The sequence below is a fragment of the Morone saxatilis genome, unplaced genomic scaffold (genome assembly GCF_004916995.1).
Source record: "Morone saxatilis isolate NCDOM2014 unplaced genomic scaffold, NCSU_SB_2.0 Contig9, whole genome shotgun sequence".
Lineage (NCBI taxonomy): Eukaryota > Metazoa > Chordata > Actinopteri > Moronidae > Morone > Morone saxatilis.
The window spans coordinates 2,117,881-2,118,107 of NW_023340268.1; positions in this window are offsets into that span (position 1 = coordinate 2,117,881).

The following is a 227-nucleotide window of genomic DNA, read 5'->3' on the forward strand; positions in this document are numbered from 1 at the left end:
CACATATGTAACATGTATGTAACAGTGACCCACAAAACCCAAATGTGTGTTCATATTTCAGAAACTCTTTAAAATGTATTCTAAACAAAAAAAATCAACTTGGTTTTTTTATTTTTTGTTCCAGGTGAACATCATCTGGACTCTGAACTATGGACTTATTCAGATCTGCTGTTGTATCCATTTCATCCCTGCAGCCTCATTATCACCCCCCTCCTACACACACACAC